We start from the raw sequence: 27053 nt of genomic DNA, 5'->3' as shown, positions 1-27053 counted from the left end.
AGGACCACGCTGAGGCAGACATGTAGTAGCCAGAGTGAGGACGCAACAGGGGCAGGGGCTGTAATCTGAGGACTAACTATAGTCTGGCCCCCCCAACAGTCTGAGGGACCGGGAACTGGCCCCATGCACTAGAAAACGTTGCCCTGGCTCAAACCCAGCAGCCCCACACAACACTAACAGAAGGGTACGGGACCTCAAGTAAAGAACAGGATGAGAAGTAGGGCAGAAATGCTGGACATTATGTTTTGGACTTCTGCAGCAACCCAAGGCAATGGAAATCTGTGCCTCAGAATATGCCCCCAGTAGCACCCATTATTTTCTGCTAGTTTGCTGCTGTCAGTTCCTGAGCTTAGGGACTGATGCACAAACTACTGTACCTATTGAATACAAATGTTACAATATAAGGCTAACAAGTAATACATTCAGATTATTAGTTTAGCAGCTGTGAAACCAGTGCAATTTACTTGAAAATTTAATAATCAGCCCTGTAGCATCAGCTTATATGACAGATACAGAGCTTATATGCTCTCATCCTGTCACGACTGGACTTCTGCAACCTGCTATTAACCGGCCTCCCTAACTCCCATCTTTCCCCCCTATAGTCTATATTAAATACTGCTGCCACGATTTTCCTCCTCTCATCCAGAAGAGTTCAGGCCCTTCCCCTGCTAAAGTCCTTATCGTGGCTTCCTATTAAACAAAGAATATCTTACAAACTCCTTCTCCTAAGCTTCAAAGCCCTCCATTCCTCTGCTCCTCACTACATCTTTTCCCTTGTGTCTCCATACGTTCCTGGCCGCCTCCTTCGTTCCTCGCAGAGCAATCGTCTGGTTTCTCCCCCCAGTACTACTGCGGTTTCCCGCCTTAAACCTTTCTGCCCCCTACATTTGGAATGCCCTCCCTGATTTCCTCCGGAGAGAATCCTCCCTCAGTCTTTTTAAAACTAAACTTAAAAACTACCTTTTGGAGCACTCACCCAGCACCTGATCTGGGAAATAGCACTTATATTGTAATGTCACCCACTGTGACCTACAGCACTTATACTGCATTTGCCTATTTGTGTCTGTAAGTTACCCTCCCATATAGATTGTAAGCTCTACGGGGCAGGGATCTCCTTCCTCTTGTGTCCTCGACTCTTAACTTATTGCAGCTGTATTTATCTTGTATCTATCTGTATTTATTGTTGTACTCTGTATTTATCTATTATTATCTTATTAACACCCTGTTTGTATTAATGTATTCTACTGTACAGCGCTGAACATAAGTAGCACTTTATAAATAAAGATATACATACATACATACATACATACAGACCAACCTCATTTTCTGCTTGATAATTTGCGATGACCCCTCGGCTCAGCTTCTCAACAGCCGCCGAGAGCCCACTGAGCATGTGCAGTGCCACTGGCTTTCCTAACAAAATCCAAGATGGTGAGCTCCCATGACAACTGTATAGGTCTGGATCACTGGAGATGCTGAACCTTTAGTATACAAAATATATAGTTACATAGTAACTATAGTACCTTTAAGTAAATCTTTTTAAGGTTTTAGAATGGCCCATTGAAAGCAAACGGTCTTCACTATTGATATTTTATGGTTTTTGAACTTTTGGCTTCCTTTTTCTTCCAACTGTTTGCAGCTTTCAAACAGCAATTACTGACCCCATCAGGCTACAGTTTTCTTGTGATTGTTACTTTTTATAATTTCTTTTTCTATTTATGTCCTCTTCTACTCATATACCAGCCTCTCATGCAAACCACTCCCTGGTTGCTATGGTAACTTGGACCCTAGCAACCAGATAGCTGCTGAAATGCCAAACTTCTGAACAAAAAGGGAACTAAAAATACAAACAATTGCAAATTGTCTTTGAGCTCATTACTCTCTACATCATACTATAAGTAAACTTAAAGGTGAACAACCCCTTCAAGCCATGAAATGATGGGAAAGGTTTATTTTCCACAAAAGCAAGACGCATGTGGGAATACCCCCCAAGAAGAAAATGTAAACCGCATCTGCTGCTTAATTTGCCGGCCGACACTGTGATTTGGCTGTATGACTGCCAATGGAGCTAGAATGTGAATACTAAAGGCATGTTTGATAATTAATTAACAAAACTTTTCATGGGTCAATTAAAATATTGAATCTTATAAGATGGCAAAAATGGAAGTTAAACATTTGCTTCAGGTGCTACAGCTGCAAGAGTTAATTCCAATAGGCGCCAATAGAACAACCTTACAAGCTATGATCTGTTCAGCTTTATATCAGAGAAAGAAACTCACATTTGAATAAAAAGGATTTTCCCAAAAAGAGCAGATCCCTCCCTTTAAATCTGATAAAATACTTGTGATCAAGTACAAAATACTTTGTAATCTGGGCTAGTGCAGTTACTGAGGCCCAGAGCTGAGATTTATATTTATTCTGTACACTATCATTCCCAGCCGCACAGACCTTTCCTCATTCAAAAATGGTTTATTTTTAGCCTGCTGCAAGCTATAACATGCAAACCATTCATGCAGTATTACCATTAAATACAGAACCCCACAAAACCCCAATTTAATTGTTCGTTATCATCAAAAATGGTACAGGTATGGGATCATTTTCCGGAAACCCATTATCCAGAAATTTCCGAATTACGGAAAGGTCATCTCCCACAGACTCCACTATAAGCAAATAACTCTAATTTAAAAATTATTTCTTTTTTTCTCCGTAATTATAAAACAGTACCTTGTACTTGATCCCAACTAAGATATAATTAATCCTTATTGGAGGCAAAACAAGCCTATTGTGTTTATTTAATATTTAAATTATACTTTAGCAGACTTAAGGTATGGAGATCAAAATTTTGGATAGATACCTTATCCGGAAAAGCACAGGTCCCGAGCATTCTGGATAACAGGTCCCATACCTGTACTCAAATTCTATACTAATTGTGCAAATGAGCTCCTGAAGCAGGAGGAGCAACATCAATTCTAACGACATACCTGTGCTGTTTATAGGGCAATACATTTTCTTTTAAGAAACAAACCTACTTATAAACTGGGGGTTAAAGGGAAAGTATACATTCAGTAGACATTTCCTCATTTTGTATAGAATGCTAAATACATTTTTTTTTTTTTAAATCTAAACCGTAAATGTAATGAGAGCAAGGGCAGGGTCTACTGCAGACAACTTGGTTACTGGAGTCACTAACCCCCTATAGAACTAATTTGTTTACATTAACAGCAGCCTGGGACACTGCGCCTGCTCCGCCTGGCTATGCCAATTATTTTAAGGACTATTTAGCGCTGAGTAAAATAAACAAAGAAGTAAATTAAACTGAAGAACTAGAGATGGTTCGTAAAAGAACAGTAAATTTCTCTATAGCTGTTGGCCATAAAATGCTTAGTACAGGTATGTGACCCATTATCGAGAATACTTTGGACCTGGGGTTTTCTGGATAAGGGGTCTTTCCGTTTAAGCAGTAATTAAACCCAATAGGATTGTTTTGGTTCCAGTAAGGATTAATTATATCTTAGTTGGGATCAAGTACAAGGTACTGTTTTATTATTACTATAGAGGAAAAAATGGGAATTATTTTATTAAAATTGAGTCTATGGGAGATGGCCTTTCCGTAATTCAATTTTTCAATAACTGGCGCCCAAAAATGGGAGACTTATTTTAATTACATTATTTTCCAATTGTATAAAGAAATTTCATATGTTAATGCAGATCATGGGAACCCGCCCTAAACAGCATAGGGACCCATTTTTGCTGGCACACAAATAGCACAATATTCCCTATTCATTATAGAAAAAAGTTCAGTAGCAACAATAGTCGTATATATACAAGACTCTACAGAGAAAAAACAGCTTTGTAGTAAAACTTTCAGCCTAAATTTCCTGATCTCTTTACAAGTCACTGGAAACCTCCAGAAACTAATCATAGGCAGTAAAATCTGTGATATTCTTATGTAGCTTTAAAGGGAAATTAAAGCCAAAAATTATACCTGTCCCTCTGCTGTATTACCTAGCTCTCTTTCGAAGTTGACAAAAAACATATTACAAATGGAAGCCCAATGAGAATTATACTGACCAAAAACTTAATTATAGATGCAAATTAATTCACCAGTGAGAATGCTGATTCCCAACACTATGTCAGGCATTTTGCTGTTATCTTACATACAGTGATTATTATGTCATTTGGGCTTCATTATTTTACACTGGAATCAGACATGGGAATAAAGGACAGACTTGTTCAGTGCTGATAAACTGAGCTTAATGCTCCCAACTCCAGTTGCAGGAACAAAGAAAAGGGAGTCAGATTTAGGGTAAGAACCCACGGAACGAGTTAGTGATTTTTATGGAGTACTTTTTTTTCTAAGTTACACTGTTTACATAGTAAATAATTCACTCTACCATTTTAAATGTTATTCTTGGACCAACAAATATATTTTTTATTAGTTGTAATATTGGTGTGTAGGCGCCATCTCAGTGCATTGTGCCTGAGTCTGAGCTTTCAGAAGGAGCCAGCGCTACACATTGGAACTGCTTTCAGGTAACCTATTGCTTCTCCTACTCCCATGTAACTGGAGGAGTCCCAAGCCGGACTTGGATTTCTTACTACTGAGTGCTATTGTGATACCTACTGGGAGCTGCTGTCTTGCTCCCTTCCCATTGTTCTGCTGATCGGCTGCTGGGAGGGGGGGGGATATCACTCCAACTTGCAGCAGTAAAGTGTGACTAAAGTTTATCAGAGCACAAGTCACATGGCTGTAGCACCCTGGAAAATGAAGAATATGGCTAGCCTCATGTGAAATATCAAAATGGAAAAAAAAATCTGTGTTTTTGAAAAAGGATTTCAATGCAGGATTCTGCTGGAGAAGCTTTATTAACTGATGTGTTTTGGAAAGAACTTGTTCACCCATGACAGTATACCTTTAACCTTGATAATATGTCAAACTATGCTACGTTTTATAGTCTAGCAACAACTCAGTAAAGTGTGGTGGAGCAGTGCAGAACAGTAGGATTTAGTGTCCCTTTAAAGGGAGTTACTACAAACAGATCACAATAATCTATTTAAAAGGTTGGCTCCCTGTATAACAGCGTAAATAGGGAAACACCCTTCTGATTATTTTCCCGTGATTGATTCTTCAGTTCTGTAAACACTGTGGTTATAACAACTTGATCTTATAAGGAAACTATTGATATTTCTATGAAGGCAGAGCAATGCTGTACAGCTGCAATAGCCCATTTCCCGATTCTTCTGCCGGGAGACAGGATTTGATAAATCAACAGCAAAAAAATTAGGTTTTATAATCTGAAAATGATAAGAATCAAATAAAAAAATGTAGCCGGAACCACTGAAAGGTTTACAGTATCAAAATGCTACGAAACGGTTGGAGCCACACTTAATCATTCTGCCGTTACTATATTAACTGTCCATTTTAATGTTAATTTTGTCTGAAGTTGACGCCATTTTAAAAGCCATCAATCACCATAAAAGTGTCTCCCAACGGAGAAAAGGCAGTGATTAAGCAGTTTGCCTTCAAACAGCTGTTCCATAGGTCAGAAAGCGGAACAACCAAACTGCAGAGGCCACTAGTCTATTTATCAAATGTGTCTACAAGATGGACACAGTCTTACCACGTTTCCGAGGATCTCCTAATCCTTCACAATATTCAGCCAAATACTGAAGCAAATCGTAAAAATTTGCCATATTAAAGCTTGCAAGTTTCTATAGAAGTCAATGAGAGTTGTTCTATGCAAGCCATATTTTCAAACTCGATTTTTTTAAAAAAATTTGAGGTATTCAAGTCTTCCTTATTAATAAATAAGCAAGCATTCAATGCGAGTTTATACGACAAACTCGAAAATGGATAAATAGGATCTGATTTGTGAGAATCAGAATCCTTCAGAACAGTGCTGCACTCAATTTACAATGAGGTTTGATTGCTTCTGGTCTTTCCTTGATGAGCAGACACTAACTGCTGAGAAAGCAGACAAAGCAGCTATATCAATGACTTCACTGTAAGCAAATCCTGAGACATTCCTTCCTAGTCTTATGTAGAAAGAGACGGTTATTGCAAACAGGTGTTTTCTCAAATAGGAGCAAGTTTAGTATAGAGCAATATAACCCATTTATTGACTGTAATACAATCCTTCTGCAGACCAGGAGGTGCTCGCGATACATGGATATGTATTTCAATGTTTGTCTATTATGTTATTAGCGTTGGTATCATAAAATGACTTCTCAGCAATAATGGAAAACACTCTAGAACATTCCAATGACATCATTTAGAACAGGGGTCCTCAAACTTTTTAAGTAGGGGGCCAGTTCATGGTCTAAAGTCCTCCCCCCGTGTCCTCATACTATTGCCCGCTCTCCCCTGCGTCCTTGCGTCAGATCATAGTGGCAAAGTGACTAAAGTCAAATGGATCGTATGGTTCCTACAAATATGTATGTTTATGTAAGTCTTCAGAAACTATTTGCTAAGTAATCTTGAAAACCTTTAATGGGTGTTCTGCTCATAGTTGCCCGGAATTAGGTTCCTTTCTATGAAAGTGGAAAAGAAACACTCAATTTAAAGCCCACATCACTAAATTCTGGGCACCCCTTCAGTAGGAGCAGTCACACTTGTTGTGACTGACGAGTTCTCAAAAGAAATAACCAAAACAGCAAAATTTCCTAATAAACGTTTACCAACACCACAGCTAAGCTCATACTCGGTTGCTTGAATGCATAAAGCATATTTGCATAACTTATACACTTAGGGCCACAGCTCTCGGTGAGATTAATCCCTCCGAAATGCCTTCCCACCAGCAACAGGGCATACACGTCATTTTCCTGCAGGGAAGGGAACTTTGGAAAATGAAGCAACACATATGCCTTCCCTCTGGCGATTCCCTCTATTGCCAGTGGGAAGGCACTTCAGGGCAACAGTTGCCCGCAGTAACAGATATTTACCCACAGGCGAGATGGGCCATGGCACACAGGGGAAATTTGTTGTCCATAGTTAAATTTGGGCTACTGTGGGTGACAAATCTCCCCAGAATGCATTTCCACAGGTAATAAAGTGAATTGCTGGTAGCAAAACATACTCATCACTTTGTTTTCTATAGATGCCAGATGTTTCCTCTCAAGCCAACTTCGGAAAACGAAGTACTGCATACACAAACGATTTACCAGTGGAAATGCATTCTGGGTTGATTTGCCACCAGTCGTAGCCCACATTTTACCACAGGTGAAAAATCTCCCTGTGTGCCATCACCCTTAGGGTAAGAACCCAAGGAGTGGTTCAGTCGCCCGCAATAGATCTCTGCTATTGCAGTGCTATCCAAAATGGCTTAAGAGTCATCGGTGGCCCAGGGAATTCGCTGCAAAAGAAACACGGAAGGAGGAAGCGCTACAGCTACCCCGGGCTGGTGCGGTTTTCTCCTAACAGGGGCACCAGCCCGGGGTAAAAGGTAAGCAATTAAAGTCACTTGGGGGTGCCTAACATTTTGGCACCCCCAAGTTACTTTGCCTTTCCTTGTCCTTTAATGGGACACTGTTTTATATTAGAGGAAAAAAAATATTATATTTTTATCACTATTCAGTGGGGCCCATGTGCGTTATTCCATCCTGAAACCTGAAGATTCCTTCTAAAAGTTATTAACCATCTTTTTAATTTACTATTGTCTATCATAAAAGAACATTTCACTGTATTGGTGGGGGGGCAACAGGGACCTATTCTGTGTTTTAACCCACAGGTTAAGAATCACTGTTCTAGAGCCACCTTGTACAGCAATAAAAAGTTGTTTTGGTTTTTTTTTTGCAATCATTTTTCTTTGCAGACTGTTTGGAAGAACGAGCCAAACAAAATCACCCCACAGGCAGATCCGCACCATAATTTGAATACACTATCATTTCTGTATGTATATATTATAAAACAAAACATGCAAAACAGCAAAGAGGAATCTTGAGAATGTATGATATTTTCCAGATAAGGAATCTTTCCATAATTCAGATCATGCCTAAAGTCTACTAAATAACTAATTTTATAATTTAAATAAACCCTATAGGATTCTTTTTCCTCCAATAAAGATTTGTTTCTTAGTTGGGATCAAATACAAGGTACAGTTTTACTATCAGAGAGAAAGAGGATTATTTTTAAATATTAGAATTATTTGCTTATAGTAGAGTCTATGGGAGATTGCCTTCCCATAATTTGGAGCTTTCTGCATAATGGGTTTCTGGATATCAGATCACACGCCTGCATATCCACATGTCCACCAAAATGCTAAAACCCTGCATGTGTATATACACATGTATAACATAATTGAACACATTTGAGCATGGGTGAAGATCTGTAGAGTACAGGTATGGGATTAGTTATCCAGAAAGCTCCAAATTATGGAAAGGCCATCTATCAGACTCCATTTTAATCAAACAATTCTAATTTTAAAAAATGTATTTGTACCTTGTACTAAGACCTAATAAATCCTTATTAGAGGCAAAACAATCCTTCTGGGTTACTTTAATGTTTAAATGATTTTTTAGTATAGGTTTGGGATCCCTTACCGGAAACCAGTTATCCATAAAGTTCCGAATTACGGAAAGGGCATCTCCTATAGGCTTCATTATAAGCACATAATTCTGATTTTTAAAAATGATTTCCTTTTTCTCTGTAATAATAAAAATAGTACCTTGTACTTGATCCCAACTAAGATATAATTAATCCTTATTAGAGGCAAAACAATCCTATTGGGTTTATCCAATATTAGAATGATTTTAAGCAGACTTAAGTTATGGAGATCCAAATTACGGAAAGATCCCTTATCCGAAAAAACCAAGGTCCCAAGCATTCTGGATAACAGATCCCATACGTGTAACTATTCTCTATTGATTTCAACACCATCAAAGTAATTCATGTTAATAATATTTACCTAATAAAGCTATGTTTATATTTATATTTCATTATTTTCTATCGACTCACACAGAGAGCTATATTGCCAAGAGCCTTCTTTCCCTCTCAATATTAATATGCCAGATAAATTTCACGTATACACATAACTTTTGTACAGCGCTGCAGAATATGTTGCCGCTAAGTTACAAGTTGTCACGCCTGCATTGAAAGCCATCTCTTTCCTGACTGCGATACCTTTATCACATGAAGGGGATTCAGTGAAGTAGTGAGCAGCGCAGCAAATAAGATGAAGCCGATGCAGAGGCTGTGACTGCATAGTGACAAGGCACTTTGGCTGGCCGTGCCGTAGGTGACCATGACAATGCAAAACGAATCCACACCCAAAAGCCTATTTTTTGATAGAAAACAGTGCAGTCACAGTAAGGTCGGAACCTACACAAACACAAGGCAGAAAAAAAACGACATGCAGATGAGTCATTTAAAAACAAACTATACCTCCATTTGCCAAATTCAGAAAAAATTCTTGGCCATGGACATGTAGTCTGATTCAAACACAGTCCTTTCTTTTTTTCTTTTAAAAGGATAAGCTTATTGAGTATCATAGGCATCTATATACTGGTATGGGATCCCTTACCCAGAAAGCCTTTATCCAGAAAGCTCCAAATTACGTAAAAATAATCTTCCACAGACAATTCCATTTAATTAAATATTTCACATTTTAAAAACTATTTTCTTTTTCTCTGTAATAAAAACAGTATCTTCTACTAAATTCCAACTAAGATATAATTAATCCTTATTGTAGATTGTAAGCTCTTTTGGGAAGGGCTCTCTTCACCTCTTGTATCGGTTATTGATTGCTTTATATGTTACTCTGTATGTCCAATGTATGAAACCCACTTATTGTACAGCGCTGCAGAATATGTTGGAGCTTTATAAATAAATGTTAATAATAATAATATTGGAGGCAAAACAATCCTATTGGGGTTATATAATGTTTAAATCATTTTTATTTTAGTAGGCTTAAGGTATGGATATCCAAATTACAGAAAGACTCCTTATCTGGAAAACAACACACATACTGAGTGCCCCAGCTCGCTTGTGTGGCATAGGATCAGGGAAACATGCCAACCGATCTATGGCACATACATGCACATAACAAGCCAGCTGGGGCACTTACTAACAACTGGGTCCTGCCCCCCCCCCGCAAAAAAAAATCTTCAGAGGGGCCCAGAACATACAGTGACCCCTACAGACCCGACCACCCACTACTGCGGTCCAGGCCCCTCTTTTCCCCACCCCACCACTGCTGGATCTATTAACCCGCACCTCCAGTGGGGCAAAGCAAATCTAAAGCAATATGTGCCCTATCAAAACCTAATAAATTGAGGTACAGGTATGGGACCTGTTATCCAGAATGCTCAGGACTTGGTGTTTTCCAGATAAGGGATCTTTCCGTAATTTGGATCTCCATACCTTATATCTTCTAAAAAATCATTTGATCGTTAATTAAACCCAATAGGATTTGTTAGCCTCCCATAAGGATTAATTATATCTTAGTTAGGATTAACTACAAGCTATTATTACAGAGAAAGAAAATAATTTTTAAAAATTAGACATAGATGCTTATAATGGAGTCTATGGGAAATGGTCTATCTTTAATTTGGAATTTTCTGGATATCGGGTTTCCGGATAACAGATCCCATACCTGTATATGCACATTTATATAGACAACATTACAATTTACATATAGAAAACAGCTGACACTCAAGAAAGCCTATTCCAATCAGGCCTACCACCAAGGAGTCCATATTTTGCAGAATTTCTTTTGTGTACCTCAGACTTGTGATTAATTAGCATTATTACTTTGTTTATCACAGTTGTTTCCATGCAACTTCGGTGGGTGGGGGAGGGGGGGGATGTATAAACAGCTATGGTGGTGGCAGATCAGCTGGAAGTAGCAGGTAAATAAAATACTAAACATCAAGCCTAGATAGTATTTAAGACTATAACTGCAACGTTATCAACTATGCTGCTAGTACTGTAAATAATGCAACATTTAAAAAGTAAAAATGAAATCCGGTCTACCTGGAGCAGTTAACAGATTCTGACATTCCAGGTTCTGCTGTGAGCACAGAAGGGCACAGATCAAGCTTCTGTCTCCCAGAAGACAGTGCTACAGTTCTCATTGGGGAATCCTGCTAGGATCCCTACTAAAATAACTAAACAACATGACAACTGGGGAATGTACACAGTGGCGGAACTACCGGGGGTGCAGAGGGTGCGATCGCACCTCCTTGGGGCCCGCTGGACGCTTGCACCGGTGCGAGCTAATTAGGATCCCTACTAAAATAACTAAACAACATACTGGGGAATGTACACAGTGGCGGAACTACTGGGGGTGCAGAGCGTGCAAGTTCGCCATTACATTAACATTTATTTATAAAGCGCCAACATATTCCGCAGCGCTGTACAATAAGTGGGTTACATACATTGGACATACAGAGTAACATATAAAGCAATCAATAACCGATACAAGAGGTGAAGAGAGCCCTGCCCAAAAGAGCTTACAATCTACAAATAAAAAGGGTTTGGATTATTTACAATATGCCAGCTGCCACCCAACCTCTTGGGGTCCTTCAGTCACAGCTACCTGTGCACAAGAGCTAGCAATTGTAGTGGGTTATACAGTATACATTTCCAATTCTGTTGCCGATTCCTAGATACAGTGTGGAGATATAGAGTGCAGTGGCACTGTACCTTTCTGTTGGGTGGGCAAAGCTGTACCAACCCCTCTTTAGCTGCATTAAAAACTGTACATTCAATAATGTAACTATACCTCCCCGGGCCTGGGTGCAGGGCATACAGCTGGACAATTGCTAGCTCTTGTGCACAAGTAGCTGCGACTGAAGGACCCCAAGAGGTTGGGTGGCAGATGGCATATTGTAAATAATCCAAACCCTTTCTGCACCCAATACAATCATGTATTAGACATTCACCCCATAATCATGATATACACCTATCAAATCTCACTTCAAATGTCTCTTATGAATAGGGATGCACCAAATCCATCTTTGGAAAGAACACTGCATTCCATTTAAAGGACTGAATCAGAACCCTAATTCATATACAGGTATTAGACACATAATCCAGAATGCGCAGGACCAAGGGTATTCCGTAATCTGGATTTCCATATACTAAAAAAAAAAAAAATCAATAAAACATTAATTAAACCCAATAGGATTATTTTGCATTCAATAAGGATTAATTATATATTAGTTGGGATCAAATACAATCTTCTGTTTTATTATTACAGAGAAAAAGGAAATACATTTTAAAAATCTCAATTATTTGATTAAAAGGGGGTCTATGGGAGACAGGGTTTTCATAATTCGGATCTTTCTGGATAACAGATCCCATACCTGTATTTGAGTCTGAGTAAAAAAGAGAAAAAGCTTTATATTTGTAACAAAAATTTGGCAAGTGCAGGTATGGGACCTGCCATAGCAGATAGCATCTATCCCGAAACCCATTATCCATAAAGCTCCAAATCATAGGAAGGCAATCTCCTATAGATGTTATCTTAATAAAATAATTTGTAAAAATGCAAAATATAATTTTTTTTGTCTCTGTAACTGATTCTAAATAACATACAACAATCCATATTGGTGACAAAACAATCCTACTGGGTTTATTTCAATGATTTTCTGATAGACTTAAGGTATTAAGATCCAAATTATGGAAAGATCAGTTTTTCCAGAAAACCCAGGTTCCAAGCATGCTGCATAACAGGCCCCAAACCTGTACAGTCATCTAAAACTCTATCAGCCTGCACCTCTGGTGGGGAAAACAGTTTGAGGGTGATAGGCATCCTTTGAGTTCTGCTGAACAGACCTCCAAAAAAAGCTAGGTTTTAGCCCAACTCCAAACTGAATCCAGTTTCAGATGATTCAGATAATCCCTGCTTTTGGTGTCAATATCACCCAACCAGAACTCAAGAATTTCTCTGCAACAACCAACATTTAGGTTTTTCTTTTAATTGTCCTATAACAGCGCACCTATGTATTTTGCTACTCATGGGGCATATTCCCAGCATCATTTTTCAGCTGGCGGAGAAGCACCTGGAGCAGGTAAATAAGCACAGAGTCAACAGAAACATGAAATTCTGCATTTTTGAGTCAAAATCCACCTTCCGTCAGCAGTTTTCATTAAAATTAATGGCAGGCTCTGCAACAGTTGTCTGGGCACTTCTCTGCCAGATAAACACATACAAAATACATCCCGCGTGCCATAAGTCTCATGGTTAAAGGGTATAAAGCATAAGGGACACAAAAAAGCAAGCAGAAAATTACCAGGTTGTGAGATTAGATATTTGTGCTATTTTGCCATTCCCCTCATGCGCTCTACTGTCAAGTAATTACAAACAGAGAAATTGCATGTGATATGAATGCAAAGCCAAAAATCATCCTGCCACTTAAAAGGCCATGGGGTAGGGGTGAAAATATTTATGCAATTTAAAAAAGCAAAAAAAAAACAAAGAGGAATCTTCAGAATAAAATAAATTATGTGTATATAATATCCACACCCATACAAAAGTACACACACAGATTATAATATATACAGGTCCTTCTCAAAAAATTAGCATAATGTGATAAAGTTCATTATTTTCTGTAATGTACTGATAAACATTAGACTTTCATATATTTTAGATTCATTACACACAACTGAAGTAGTTCAAGCCTTTTATTGTTTTAATATTGATGATCGTGGCATACAGCTCATGAAAACCCAAAATTCCTATCTCAAAAAATTAGCATATTTCATCCAACCAATAAAAGAAAAGTGTTTTTAATACAAAAAAAGTCAACCTTCAAATAATTATGTTCAGTTATGCACTCAATACTTGGTCAGGACACCTTTTGCAGAAATGACTGCTTCAATACGGCGTGGCATGGAGGCAATCAGCCTGTGGCACTGCTCAGGTGTTATGGAGGCCCAGGATGCTTCAATAGCAGCCTTAAGCTCATCCAGAGTGTTGGGTCTTGTGTCTCTCAACTTTCTCTTCACAATATCCCACAGATTCTCTATGGGGTTCAGGTCAGGAGAGTTGGCAGGCCAATTGAGCACAGTAATACCATGGGCAGCAAACCATTTACCAGTGGTTTTGGCACTGTGAGCAGGTGCCAGGCCATGCTGAAAAATGAAATCTTCATAAAGCTTTTCAGCAGATGGAAGCATGAAGTGCTCCAAAATCTCCTGATAGCTAGCTGCATTGACCCTGCCCTTGATAAAACACACTGGACCAACACCAGCAGCTGACATGGCACCCCAGACCATCACTGACTGTGGGTACTTGACACTGGACAGGCATTTTGGCATTTCCCTCTTCCCAGTCTTCCTCCAGACTCTGGCACCTTGATTTCTGAATGACATGCAAAATTTGCTTTCATCCGAAAAAAGTAATTTGGACCACTGAGCAACAGTCCAGTGCTGCTTCTGCCGCTGTTTCTGGTTCAAAAGTGGCTTGCCCTGGGGAATGCGGCACCTGTAGCCCATTTCCTGCACATGCCTGTACACGGTGGCTCTGGATGTTTCTACTCCAGACTCAGTCCACTGCTTCCGCAGGTCCCCCAAGGTCTGGAATCGGTCCTTCTCCACAATCTTCCTCAGGGCCCAGTCACCTCTTCTCGTTGTGCAGCGTTTTCTGCCACACTTTTTCCTTCCCACAGACTTCCCACTGAGGTGCCTTGATACAGCACTCTGGGAACAGCCTATTCATTCAGAAATTTCTTTCTGTGTCTTACCCTCTTGCTTGAGGGTGTCAATGATGGCCTTCTGGACAGCAGTCAGGTCGGCAGTCTTACCCATGATTGCGGTTTTGAGTAATGAACCAGGCTGGGAGTTTTTAAAAGCCTCAGGAATCTTTTGCAGGTTTTTAGAGTTAATTAGTTGATTCAGATGATTAGGTTAATAGCTCGTTTAGAGAACCTTTTCATGAAATGCTAATTTTTTGAGATAGGAATTTTGGGTTTTCATGAGCTGTATGCCACAATCATCAATATTAAAACAAGAAAAGGCTTGAACTACTTCAGTTGTGTGTAATGAATCTAAAATATATGAAAGTCTAATGTTTATCAGTACATTACAGAAAATAATGAACTTTATCACAATATGCTAATTTTTTGAGAAGGACCTGTATATATATATATATATATATATTCAAGTTGTTTATAGGTATATATATATTATATATATATATCTATATACTCACACACAAATATAAACTTATTGACATTCTAAACCTGTCTCACTTTAAATCCCGCTACTTTCTCTTACACATTCTTCAATTTCTCTTTGCTAGAACTAAAATATAAGTGATTATATTCCTTTCCAAACTGCATTAACATATCTTAAATTCCCTAAAAGAACTCCAGCGCTGCACATAAATAGGCTTTAAAGCTAACGCTGGCATCAGCAAAAGGAAAAGCAGTTTTACATTAGTCAACGAATGACAAATATTTCACTCTTTATCAATAAGATTGATTTCCAGTGTAAAATTTGATCCTAAAGACAAGAAAAGGTATTTTTTAATTATGGTCAACAGGTATAAACTATATATGTGTATATATGTAAGCTCATTTGAGGAAAGCACTCTGTACCTCTTGTATTGAAAGTTTTGTATGCTTTTTTTTACATGTTTAATGTATACACTCATTCATTGTACAACACTACAGAAGGTGTACCCGCCCAACTGTCATCACAAGGGAGGGATTTCGAGCAGGCCCGGATTGTGATTCAATAGGCCCTGCCATTTCAAGTAAACAGAGGCCCAAACAGCCCCCCACCAGCCCAATAAATAGTGACTGTCTGTGGCATCTTACAGCAGCCCCTCTGGCATTTGCCAGAACCCACAGATTGCCAGTCCAGGCCTGCCTGTAAGCACTGTCGGGCGGATGCAGTTTGTATCTATGTTCACAAAACGCAGGGCAGATTGGGGCAGGTTAGTGTTTTTGGCAGAGACAACACCATTACACCATCCACATTACAGAAAAAATCCTTATTGGACAGCACTATTTGCTCTCTCTCTATATATATATATTATATTATGTATATATATATATCCCAAAAAAAAACTATTGCACGAAGATTTATATGCCATGTTTACAATTAATGTATACCAACACACCCAACAAATAAGTCCTCCATATAAATACCAGTGGGTGTGGGACATAAAGCGGTAAAGTTATTGGGCACGTACTTACATTATTAAATGAGCAAATGTGTTTAAACTCAGTTATTCATTCTACAACTTGCTGCGCTTGCTTCTCAGTGTCCAACCTTAGGAAGGCCAGAGGTATATGCTGCAGTCAAATTACATTGCTTGAATAACAACTCCCCACATCTGTGCCCCTTCCCAATCTGCATGAACATTTTTTACAAGTTTCCATTTAGCAAACAGTAACAGTACAGGTATGGCATCCATTATCCAAAAACTCACTATCCAAAAACAGTCATCTCCCATAGACTCCTTTTCAAGCAAATATTTTAAAGAAGTGTAGGAGCCGTGATCCAGAACGCATGGGACTTGGCATTTTCTAGATAAAGGGTCTTTCTGTATTTTGAATCTTCATACTTTATGTCTACTAAAAAAAAAAAATCATTAAAACATTAATTAAACCCAGTAGGATTGTTTTGCCTCCGACAAGAATTAATTATATCTTAGTTGGGATCAAGTACAAGGTACTGTTTTATTATTACATAAAAAAAGGAAATTATTTTTTTAATTCAAATTGAGTATACAGAAGATGATTTTTACGGAATTCTGAGCTTTCTGCGATTTCAAAAATGTAAATGGATCCAAAACTTTTGTACTCATTGCGACAAATAAGATTTGTTGTATATGAAATTGTCGCAAAGTACGAAAAAGTTGCACAAATTAATGAAAATATTGCAGAAAATACGCAAAAGTTGTAAACTTTAGTAAAAATATGAATTTTTTGTATTCGGACCTGTCGTACTTTAATGAATCAAGCCTTTGTACGGGATTCAAAATAATAATAAACACGGTGAAAGAGTGTGGTGGGTTGACAGCAATATTCTCGCAATTGCCCTTCCATTGATTGGGACTCGTAGATTGTAAGCTTTTGACAGGGCCCTCTTCACCTCTTGTATCGCTTACTGGTTGCTTTTGTATGTAAATCTGTTATTTCAATAAATACACCCAATTTTTATTTAGTGCTGTGGAATATAATAATAGTTTGGGCAATTCTCTTGGAAACACGCTGCCATATTTCTGAGCATTAATCACATAAGACCACTGTACCCCAAGCTACTAAATATCACAAGCACCCAAACTCCTATCTCTGTCCGCCACTGCCCTTAAACAGATACAGAAAAATATCTACTTATCATTAGTAAATCCAGACCAGATCATTTGCTTGGGGCTACACTGTGCAGCTTTTCAGTGTCCCCAAAAAATGTTGTAAAAGGCAGCAAATATACCATTGTGGCCTTGATCCCAAGATCAGTGTCTTAATCAGCACAGCAAGAGAACAGGATCTGATAGAATATAATTTTATACATCTGTCAGTTATTTTGATACCATGGAACAATAGCAGTGGTCTTAAGGAGAGAGGCAGAGAAAGCGAGCTGGGTCATAAAAAATGCTGCCATAAGGGTAGTTTATAAATACACTGAACAGAAATCTCAGCTAAAGTAGCCATTTAAACACAAAAAAAGTCTATATAAAATTAATTAGGCACAATTCAAACGCAAATAAAAACCAACTTTGAAAAATGGCAGTGCCACACAGCTGCTAACATCCCTATACTCTTCTACAAACTAAAGGTGAATATACTTTGGCCAGTACTCTATAGTAACTTATAGGCCCTCGAGCCCTGATGCCCAATGAGAGGCTATACAGATTCATAGCAACATTCCCTTGTTCCTTCCTTTGGGTAGGCAGCATAAATGATGATCAGAAAAGCAGGAAGGAATTTCATGACCTGCCAATTCCTCATGCAATAGCCAATGCGCATTAACAAATGACTTTTGCGCTCCATAACTATTCTTATAAAACCTGTTGCTAAGCATTTCCTACTTTTTTTCATTTAAAGATTTGCCAGCACCCCCCTGATACAGTGAAACATTAGTTTTACAGACCCTAATTTGTTTTTCTGTCATCTACAATTTATTTGTGGTCCCACCAAGATATAATGCATAGAGAATTTCCCTGATGTCTAATTTTTTACGGATTTAACGCCATTTTTTCCTAGTTCCTTGAAAAACTTAAAATAGGCGTTCTACTGTAGTCCAACTTTCATTTCACTGGCCAAGTGCATACAGCAGATTTATATTTACACTTCTTGGGACTAAACAGCCCTTCGGAAATTACTACAGGCATGGGGGATCCCTTATCTGGAAACCCCTTATACAGAAAGTTCCGAATTACAGAAAGGCCATCTCCATCTTCCATAGACTCCATTATAAGCAAATAATTCTAATTTTTAAAAATGATTTCCTTTTTCTCTGTAATAATAAAACAGTACCTTGTACTTGATTTCAACTAAGATATAAATAATCCTTATTGGATGGAAAACAATCCTATTGGGTTTATTCAATATTTAAATGATTTTTAGCAGACTTAAGGTATGGCGATCCAAATTACGGAAAGATCCCAGTTCCCAAGCATTCTAGATAACAGGTCCCATAGCTGTATTTATTAGCTACTATATGTCATCACCTTGAGTAACAAAGTAAGATTTACTAAAATTCAAATGTTTGTTCAACTAATTTTTTTTTTTTTAATACAAAAGTTTTTTTCTTAATTATGAGTATATTTACAAAAAAATGTGATATAAAAAAAAAGTTTAATTGCAGAAAAACCTACCACACTCTACTATTCCTTTTTAACCAAGTCTGCAAATCTCTTTTTTAAAATCTGAAAATAGCTTGAATTTTGAAAATACAGTAGAACCCTGATTTTATGTTTCCCAGGGGACGGTGTCAAAACATGGCAAATTCCGGGTACGTAAACGTGGGGTTCTGATCTACCCTTCCCATTAAAGAAGCTTGCTAGGTTTTAGGTGCCAAATGTGAAAATTTTCTAATTTATAGATCTTGAATCGTTCAGATCAGAAAACTCAAATTTAATAATAATATTTACCAATTTTTCACTGTGGAAAACTTGTATTGCAGGGAAAAAAAACCACCATCTTGAATTTTAATAAAGCCCCATAGGCTGGTTCCTTATAGTGAATAAACAATATACTTAATAACTACTGTAACAAAACTGTGTGCCAAAAATTGCATTTATTTGCTTAAAATAAAGACTTCATTGTACAGGTATGGTACCGGTTATCCAAAATGCTCTGGCACGGGGTTTTACAGAAAAGGGTTCTTTCCAGAATTTGGAGCACCATACCTTAAGTCTGCTAAAAATCATTTAAACATGAAATAAGCCCAATAGGACTATGTTGGCACCAGTAAGGATTCATGCAGCTTAGCTAACATTAAGTTCAAGGCGCTGTTTTATTATTACAGCGAAAAAGAAAAGTGTATAAAAGTCTGAATTATTTGCTTAAAATTAAGTTTATGAGAAACGGTCTTCCTGTAAATCGGAGCTTTCTGGATAACAGGTTTACAGATAAGGGATTCCTTACCTGTACTGTCACTTAAGCATGTATGCGGAGATATTTTCTACACAGTTTGACAAACCAAGCCACTCAGGTTGTAGCATACACCATTACTATTGTACCAATGTGCAGAATACTTAGACAGAAGACACTTATTTCCTTGTCGCACCCCCATGTGAACTAGCCAAGTACAAACATAATCCGTACAGGAGCCATATTGATTCTCAGAACTTGCTAGAGAACTTCAAAGTGTGGCTCTCCTACAGATGTTAAACTGCACCTCCCTACAGTAAAAGACTGCTGAAAGTTACAGCGCAGGATCAGCAAGATGCAGCTGTGCGCGTGATTGCATACAGGAGGGCAGATTCTGCAGGGGTGATTAAAAAGCAATTGTCTATGCCAAACAACTCCAATGTGCCACAGGGCACCATGCCTACTTCTCTCTCTGCTCCTGGAAAGTCACCAGACATGTAACTAAATATTAAAGTTATTCAATGCATGCATTACCACTAATATTTAGCAAAACAGCCACAGGCAGGTAATAGCCAATAATGATAACCGGCTTAGAATTTTTAGAAAACCTCCATGAAAACTTGCCCTTTAAATCAGTTTATATGATTCAAAGGCCACTGGGATCCATCTAAGAACTACACTTGTGCTGATGAACTGGCTTACATGCCAAAAAGAACATCCCAAGAAATAGAAAGTCAACATTCCTTTACACACAGAACTTCCAGAAGACAGCAGCAGGGTATGCCAGCATGGATTCCACTGGCAGCCCAGCAACAACATGAACATTGTGAATATCACATGTCACTGTGTGTGTAATCCCAGTGTGCAGCACTGCATAGTTTGCTCAAGTTTTTAGATGGGAGTGACAGCAAGCAGTTCCTACCCAATGTTTATCATGGAATATGACTGATGGCATTTAGGCTAGAGCAAATGGCTGCAACCATGGCTGCACTGGTTATAAGTGATGTAACAACAACAGGGGGTGCACAATGAAAGAAAGGGTTATACCAGACAACTTTAGCTCAGTAGTTTTAAAGTTCTATGTAATGAAGTTGCAACTGAAAGCAGTGGCTGTTTATATTGCCTGCACTTTCTGACTCCAGAAACAATGTAGCAAAAGATAGCTGATTAGAAAAGTCAAACTAAAAAGGGGTGCAACCTTTTCTAAAAGGAACAACAGCCCAGGAAAAAAACTTAGTGATATTGTATGGGGGGGGGGGGGGTCCTAAAATACCAGCACCCAAATCCAAGCTTGACATGGGGCATATCTGTATTCTGCTACATTATATCAAGAGTCAGAAGCAAAGAAGTGCAAAGCAAATACTGTTTTTAATTCCAATTACAAAGCTTGAAAGTTACTGAAATTTTGACATGAATGTATGTTGCTAACTTGTTCAGAACTGCAGTTTTTTTTTCCCTTTGGAAAAAATGTATTTGGGAGGTTTACATTCCACGTAAACTAAAAAGTTAACCCGTTGCGTGAGAGGAGAGCTAGACAGGGAACATCAATGACATATAGGAGGACAAAGGTCTCCAAAGCAGGGTCTGGCTGTCAAACTGAATAGCAGGATGTGGAAAGGCACACCACCATTCCTACAGACGAAACAGCAGCTTCGGGGAGAATGGACTTCAACCTCTCTACACAACTGGATGTTGCAAGTGTTGGAATGGGCAGATCTGAAACATTACAAGAGACCAGCGTCTTCTTTTCTCACCCCCCCCCCCCTTTTTTTTTTCTCTCTCTCTCTCTCTCTCTCTCTCTCTCTGGAGATCCGGCTGCTGCTAAATGAAGTGCATACAGAGCAGGAACTGACAATGGCTCACATACCGCCCAGCAGTCCCGCTGTTTGCCGGACAGTCCCGAATTTCTCAACACAGCCCGCAGTCCCGGATCGCTGTTTAAACGTCCCGCAACGCCATTTAAATGTCCAGCTCCTCGGCTCCTGCCGACCTGCACATCCAGACTCACAAGTCTCATCTCGCGAGACTGTGACGTCACGGGCAGAAGTCTATAAGCGCGGTGACGCGGCACGTAGCCGCCTTAGGGGAGTGACGGCCAGTGACGGGCGCGTCTGTGTCACTCAAGTCTAAGTTTCTAGTAACACGCGGTGTTTGTGCAGTGCGGATTCCACATTTTTCTTTCACCTCATGGCTTCTGCTTTCGTCAGAGAACAAGAAATAATGGGGAAAAAGATTTGTTTTTCCCTGCTCATTGATTAAAACTTAATAAATATTTTCTTTGCTTATGCGACGTCATACTTGTGCCAGGGAGCAAAAATAAAAACACCTCTTTTCTGATGGGCGCCGCCAACAGCTGCTGAGTTTGTGCTCCTAAAGTGAAAATATTGTAGTTTTTTTCTGGTTTCCTGACACGTTGACTTCCACTCTCTTGTCACTAATTCCCTGGGGTTTTCAAATTTCTCTACTGAATTCAATATACATGCTGCAAAAGCAATGGGTGATGTCACTTCCAGCTAGGGTTTCTAGTATTTTAGTGGCCTAGTCTTGCTGGCAACTTTGTCTTGTCCGCTTGTTTCTCAACTAATTGACCCCAATGCCTGCTAAAATCTTAGGCTGATGCCACACGAGGCGTAGGGCTGAAATTTTCGGCAAGCGGATAAACGCTTGCTGAAAATTCAGCCCTACGCCTGCTACTTGTGCCTGCACCCGAATGAATGGGATATGCTCGGGTGCAGGCACATGTAGCCGATATACGCATAAAAAAAAGAGACTTTGCATTCTCTCATGTTTTCATGCGTATATCGGCTACATGTGCCTGCACCCGAGCGTATCCCATTCATTCGGGTGCAGGCACAAGTAGCAGGCGTAGGGCTGATTTTTTGGCAAGCGTTTTTCCGCTTGCCGAAAAAATCAGCCCTACACCGCGTGTGGCATCAGCCTTACCTTTCCTGTCCTAATTTTTACAAATCTCTCCTGCAGACTAGAGCTGGGCGGTATGACCAAAAATTTATACCACGGTATTTTTCAAAATTATATCGGTGTCACGGTATTTGACGGTATTTTTTTCCATGCATGAGTAGGTGTTAACCCCATTTCCTAATAAATTAGGGAATAATTACTGCAGTATTGAAAATCAGAGTCAGGCAAGCGAAGGATCGGCAACAGAAAGTCGTAAGGTAAATCAGGCAGGCTTAGTTTCCCAGGCAAGGCCGCAGACAACATAGCACAGGAGGAGGCGTTTGATAGCTTTAAATACCCCCCACGCATGCGCAGAACCAGCGCCGTCAGCGCGTCACGGACATGCACGCTTTGACATGTACGTGCGCTTTGACGCACGCGTGTGCGCAATGTCCCGCGGACAACGGGACGCACGCACGCAAGGAGGCGCGCGAGACCGGCCTGCACGGGTGAGTACCCTGACACCCCCGGTATTGCGGTATCTGAAAAATGAATATAGTTTAAAAAAAAACACCGGTATTCCATATTAAACGGTATTTCGCCCAGCCATACTGCAGACTGCCCGCTACTCCACCCAAAAATGTTATCAATTCGCCCCCTGACATCATCAGCCATAAAGTCACAGCTTTACCCTTAGGTCAGGTGGGTTATGGTTGAAATTTGGGCAACCATTGGGGGTTTGGGTTGGATGTGGGTCAGATTGGGGAAGTACGTTCTTCCTCTGCTCACGAAGGTGATGCTTTTCTCTCTCGGAACATAAGATGGGCACAGAAGTATTTTACATAGTGGGAAGATGTGGGTTTTGGGTTGGGTGCTGGTCCTTCAATGGCAACGTTTTGCAGGTTACGGTCAGTGGCGGTTAGGTTTAGTGGATTAGGGTCGGGGGCGGGCTTTCTCTGACTCACACATTACTACACGCCTGGTATTTTACAACTCAAAAGGTGGAAACCCTTCTTCTTCCGACAGCAGCCTCTGCCATGACAACATTTTTCAGACCCCTGGCCAGGGTTGATACCTCTGGGCTGCCTACCTACCACAATCAGAGCCTTTTTTCCCACTTTGACCAATCTGAGTGTCCCGGTGTTTTTTGCACCAAAAAGGGTAAACTTTTTCTCAATAAATAATGGCTACTTTAGGAGAAAGTAATGTGTGAAATTGACCAAAGGAAATCTTGAGTTTTTAGTCTCTTTTTTTGAAATTAGCATCAGTGTCAAGATTTAGGAAAAGATCTAGGGCATTTAGAAGAGGACAGGGTGAACTTGAGCAAAAGTAATCTTTAACTCTTCATTTATTTTGGTACCAGGGGCATAAATACAGTAGAAGCAGTCCTGCAGTTGCAAAGGGGCCCAGGAGTGTAGAGGGCCCAGTGAAGCCCTGATTAATGATCACTAATATTATATCATGGTAGAATACATCAAATTACAAATATTTTGGAGCCCTAAATTGAATTTGCTCTGGGGCTTAGCAGCTTCTAGTTACACCACTTCCTGGTACAAACTCCCAAGTGCGCAGGGTCCCTGTTAGTTCCGCAGCAGAATGTTCTGATGCCCTAAAAAGGGTGAAGACCGGTGCTGGCAGGGGTTTCTCCTGTTACACTGAGCTGTCACCCAGGTTTACCCTAAACAGACCATAAGGCTACTGACACAAATGTTTTATGTTGAGACTTGGAACATATTTTTTACAATTTAAGGACAAAAGAAGGGCAAATTTAGGGGGAAGACAATGGGTGATACATACCAACATTAATTGTAGTTTTGGGAATTTTTTTTCATGGTGGCATTTGGGGGGTCCATGTGTATTTTGTGCAAACAAGAGCCAGAATTTTTAAAATTTAGAACAAAATGAAGGCTTATCTAAGGAGACAACCAAGGCTAGGATTGACCAAAGTTAATCTTGAAAATTTAAGGGATTTTTCTGCTCTGACATAAGAAGAGTCCAGTGTTTTATGTGAAAACTAAGGCCAGGGATGTAAAGCCTTTCCAAACGTCCAGTATTTCCACTGTTCAAGGTCAGGCTGGGGTGTAAGAGGCCCACCAGGGCTGCAACCCCAGGGACCCCACACACTCTCAGGTGCCGGGGCCCACCACTAACCCAGTCCAACCTTGCCATTGTTACTCATAAAGCTACTTTGACAGTGATTTGGCTGGTCAAAGCTGGGGGAGCTGCTCTTGGTAACAATATGTATTTTAAAAAATGTCCACTTGATAGAATAGAACATACAAATATCTCCCCCAGGTTCTTCTGACTGGGTTCAGTGCTGGTGCAGCTTTTTTAACACACAACCTTTATATCACTAGGGCGTCATGCTCTGCTTGTGCCACACTATCCCGAGGCCCATGCACCTAGTGGCAAAACTGCGCCACTGTTAAAAAATGGAAGCACCACTGCAAAATAGATCTTCTTCCTCTATAATAAATACAAGTGCCCTCCTCATCCTCTGCTAGCACAGTCCCACCCCCAGAGCAGTCACATGAGAGATGTTATAGGTTTTTTCATTTTATCTAGATTTTATTGACAATTGGTTACATATTTGGATGGCAATTATTATGTATTATTATTATTTCTGGGGTCAGTTTTTTGGTAGTACGGAGAGGACATCTCCAAGCATGTGAAGTGCATCTGAAGGAGAAATATGTAATTTTCTATAAAACTGACCATAGTATATAAATGTACAAGGGAATTGCAGGATATTAAAAAAAAAAACTTTGAAAACTTATATCTGGCCAAATATTGTACAGATATCCATTGGAAAGGTTTGAAATGTCCAATCATAGTAAAAACCGCAATGGGCCTTTGCTACAGTGCTCTCCTAATTAGTTTGTTCCAAACCCAAAGCTACAAAATGCTTCATATACTATTAGCCTAAACGATCACCCAGGGTAAATAAAAAATCCATTTGTAAAAGTTCTGTTCTAGAATAGCAGCTAATTAAAGGTGTATGTTATTAATCTTTTTTAATGAGATTTAAAGGAGAAAGAAAGGTAAAAACTAAGTAAGCTTTATCAGAAAGGTCTATGTAAATATAGCCATAAGCCCTTACAGTAATCCTGCACTGAGTTCTCTGTCAAAAGATTTGTTGTGTCTATTTTCCTGTGCCATAGACACACAGCTCTCTCCCCTCTCTTGCTCCCCCCTCCCTCAAGAATGCTAAGAACTCACCCCCCCCCCTTAGGAATGTGGATCTGAGCCAATCTGCAGGAAGCTTCCTCATAGTCTTACAAACTGTGCATGTACACTGGTCTGGGTCTCGATGCAGGAGCGAGGCATTATGGGAACTCTCTTTACACAGCTCAGCTTTTTTTCTTACTGTTTGGCTTCTGATCATCTGAACAGATCGGGCAGGTTAAAAAATTCAGTCGGATCGGGGACCGCATCAACAAGCCAATGCGGTCCCCAATCCGACTGAATTTTTTAACCTGCCCATCGATATCTGGCCCATTTCAGGCCAGATATCGGTTGAGCAGGCCAGTCATTATTTTCCCTACATGGGCCAATAAGCTGCCGAACCAACTTTGCCTATTCCAGCCGTTATAATTAGATCGTTTGGCCCCAGGGCCTTCTACTTTGCCTTCTACTTTGGCCCCAGGGCCAAACGACCGAATTACTCTAAATTCCCCCATATCGCCCACCTGTAGGTGGATCTTTACGTGTATGGCCACCTTTAAGGGCACTATTGAGAGAACTGAAGGTATGCCTGCTGCTTGAGATTAACTCTTTATTAGCCTTTCCTTCTCCTTTAAAGTTAACAAAAAATACAGTTACTTCTAATTTTACACTTTTTAAGCCTAATCTGAGAGAGTATTCAGAGTGTTCCAGGTGTGTAACTACTCGACCACTGGCCTGGGTTCACCTGGCCCCTATAAAGGAAACAAGCCACAAGGGCCCCATGGTAGTGGAGGACCCGGGTGCAGACGCACCTCCTTCCCCAAAGGTAGTTATGCCAGTAGAGTGTTCTTTACATAACAGTAAGTAATAATCTCAAGATAAATTAATGTGACAAGTTTATCATTTTATACATCAATTTAATAGATTACACAAAAGGGTCCAGATTGATATTTTTTTAATTGGGCTTTATTATAAAGCTATATAACAAAAACACCCTCATTTAACTACAGTGTAATATTGTTGATCAATTTACAAGTTAGCAGCTAACTTGAGTCCATCTATGGGGGCAGTTCCCCATTTTGGGTAATGAAATTCCATCAGGCGAGGACTGCATCAGTATTTTGATGTTGAACTATCTTTAAAAGTTTCTATAAATCAAACTATGATCCCATTATTGACATGAGGGTCAAATGATCAGTTTGAAGTTTTATTGTCATATACAGATAACAATGAAGCATCATTACCTTGATGAAAATTTTTGACCTGTGTTCTTCCCAACTTTACATAGACAAAAAAAAATAATACAAATATTAAATATAATAAGTGTGAATAACAGGACAAACATAAGAAAAAAGCAAAGTTGAGGAGGACACTGAGCAACGGCTGCCATCCTCACCAGCGCCATCTTTGTAAAGATCAGTCCAGCTCACAGTCATTAGCTACAGTGTTTAGGCTGCTGCCACGCAGGGCTGATTTTCAGCTTGCAGAAAAACCCAGGTTGA

At 39.5% G+C, this 27053-nt stretch overlaps 1 protein-coding gene across 1 annotated transcript in view; it reads right to left on the bottom strand.

The window, feature by feature from the left end:
- The window catches only part of tlk1 (tousled like kinase 1), a 96229-nt gene extending 74710 nt beyond the window's left edge, over nucleotides 1–21519 (bottom strand). Inside the window, exon 1 of the mRNA XM_002934620.5 lies at nucleotides 21356–21519. The gene's annotated coding sequence lies outside the window, so the exon portion shown is untranslated. The remainder of the gene's footprint in view (nucleotides 1–21355) is intronic.
- Nucleotides 21520–27053: the final 5534 nt, after the last annotated feature.

This window comes from Xenopus tropicalis, chromosome 9 (genome assembly GCF_000004195.4).
Source record: "Xenopus tropicalis strain Nigerian chromosome 9, UCB_Xtro_10.0, whole genome shotgun sequence".
Lineage (NCBI taxonomy): Eukaryota > Metazoa > Chordata > Amphibia > Anura > Pipidae > Xenopus > Xenopus tropicalis.
Note: the sequence above shows the minus strand (reverse complement) of the source record. Positions and strands in the feature narration are given on the sequence as shown.